This window comes from Cicer arietinum, chromosome 4 (assembly GCF_000331145.2).
Source record: "Cicer arietinum cultivar CDC Frontier isolate Library 1 chromosome 4, Cicar.CDCFrontier_v2.0, whole genome shotgun sequence".
NCBI lineage: Eukaryota > Viridiplantae > Streptophyta > Magnoliopsida > Fabales > Fabaceae > Cicer > Cicer arietinum.
Window position 1 is genome coordinate 38,630,307 of NC_021163.2, and position 2,564 is coordinate 38,632,870.

Below are 2,564 nucleotides of genomic sequence, written 5' to 3' on the forward strand. Positions count from 1 at the left end.
TAAAACCGAAGGGACTGCGGCATAATAACCGCTTAAAAACCGAAGGGACTGCGGCATAATAACCGCTCTAAAACCGAAGGGACAGAAAGAAAGGGGAGAAGTGGCTCAAAAATTAGGCGAGCAGAATATAAGAGGGAGAAAAGAGAAAGTTGGGAAAAGCATCCAACTTTGGTGTACTTTTCACAATAGCTTGAAGCTCATTATATAGTGATGGAAGCAAAGTCACATATGTTTTCTAAACAATGTGGGACTTTAGTATGTATAGAATTGAAACTACACAAAATATGATAGTTTCTCAAAGTGAGATTTCAAAAAAAATTCTTACCAATGTGGGACTTGAATTTTAAAAAACAAGTTTCTTTCCAATTAAATTTACAAAAATTATTTCTTTCCAATGTGAGACTTCAACACATTTTTAAATTCACACTATAACATACATATATTCCAACAGTTTCAGCAACTTAAATCAAAATAGAAAGTTTTACGGCTTTCATAAAGTCTAGGTTTTTAGAAATTGGTTTTCTTTTCAAAGTTCTAAGTCAAATTTTGTCATCACTTTAACCATTTATAGAATTCTTATAACCATCTCTCATGCACCAAACATTGTTTGGCATTTTCACAGGGAAATAGAAAAAAAAAACTTTAATCTTTAAAAATCCATATTGTTTGGGAATATTTGTGCTTTTCTCTTTCTTACTACCAACACTCATAATATTTTTTGAGAGAAATGTGAAATAAAGAAAATGACCGTATGGAGGGAGAGGGAACCACACGGCCAGAATAAAAAAAAGAGGGAATGGCTTTTAGTTCACTTAATTCTTAGCCACACAATTACTAGAACTCTAAAATAATAATAGTATCATAATAAAAATACATCTAATCCCTCTTATATACATCACATAATTTACTTTTAAATTTACTTTATAAAAAAAAATATTCTCAATGCAACTCAGTTCTTAGATAAGTCTGACTACAAATTACGGCTCAATATTTATCAATAGTTTTGTTTATGAAAAAATTGATTCGATTATTAAAATAATCAAATTTAATAAATCAAGTCTCAAACCACCTAAGAACTTGAATAAGAAAATTCTTCAAAATCAAAGATCTATTAAAATTTGAAAGTGGTAAAAATGTTTGTGGTTTCAAACATTGAAAAAATTTCAATATCAGATTTCGACTATTTTTAAATATAGATTAAACAAAAATATTTTACTCATAAAAATATAAATTGTATACCTTTATTCATAAATAAAAGCGAGCTTACGGACTCGACAACACATTTTTAATACAAAACATAGTTAAAACTAACTTAAATGAGGAATATTTTACAACGGATTTTACACTTTCACTTAGTGGCCAAAATACAAAAAAACAAATGATATGCTTATAGTCTCGTATGCGCTAGGGTAGTAAGAGCAATGTAAGGAGGGCTCCGAAGATAGTAGTAGTTTTAATTTAATTACATTGTGTATGATGATTATTTATAATGAATCCCTAAATTATGTTTATTTGTGGGGAAATTCTTTTGTCAACTTTGCTAAAAGAGAATGGAAAAGACGTGAATAATGAAAGAAAAGTTGTGGCTGTAAATAAAATGATTGCATTGCTTTTGGTTTTTCTGTCTTATGTAAGTTTGTTTTCATCCAACATTGCTAAAGAAGAACAACTCTCCAACAAAGTTACTTAACTTGTTCTTTCTATCATGCTCTTGTTCAATATGAGAAAACATATGATTGACAATCATATTAGTCCAAATAGTCACCACTCTCTGTTAAATTATGAACTCGTTCACTCTTAGTCCAAATAGTCATTAAATTGTAAACTCATTTTTAATGCAAACACATGCATGATACATGATATCACTACACACATGATGATTGGTGGAACTGAGTTGTCTCAAGACCTATACAAATTCACTTCCCCTAATGCTCCCTTTACTCTGTTTTTTTTTTTTTTTTTTAATTTCTTAAAGATTCCTAAGATAGACTCTTAATATAAACAGCTAGATACTCATAACCATGTTGTAGGCTGTATCACTTGTAAGACTTATTAAATTAAACATAAGATATGAAAGTCTCATAATTTACCACTCTCCATTCATATTGAATTTAATATTAACTAGATTATGGTTCGCACGCTGCGCGATATTAATTAATTAATTTTATAAGTAATATTTTATGTATTATAAATATAGTTATTTTATAATATTATTTGATTTGTAATAATTGAATATGATTAGGAAAATTAAAATGTGAGAAAATCATGTTTATCACAATCATCTAATTTAATTTTTAAAATATTTTATAAAATTCGTATGATAATTTATTATATAGGATAATTGTTTGACTCATTGTACTTTGATTGTTAATTTATTTTTTAACATATAATCGTACTTGTATTTATTTGATGAAATAAAATGTAAAATACAAATCCAAAAATAAGATGTAAAAATTTAAAAATATGATTGACTATTTAATATTTTTTATTTTAAACAAATGTTAATATTGAATTATATTGTAGCGTAGTCTAAATTTATTTGTTTTATTAGTATGATGTTTTAA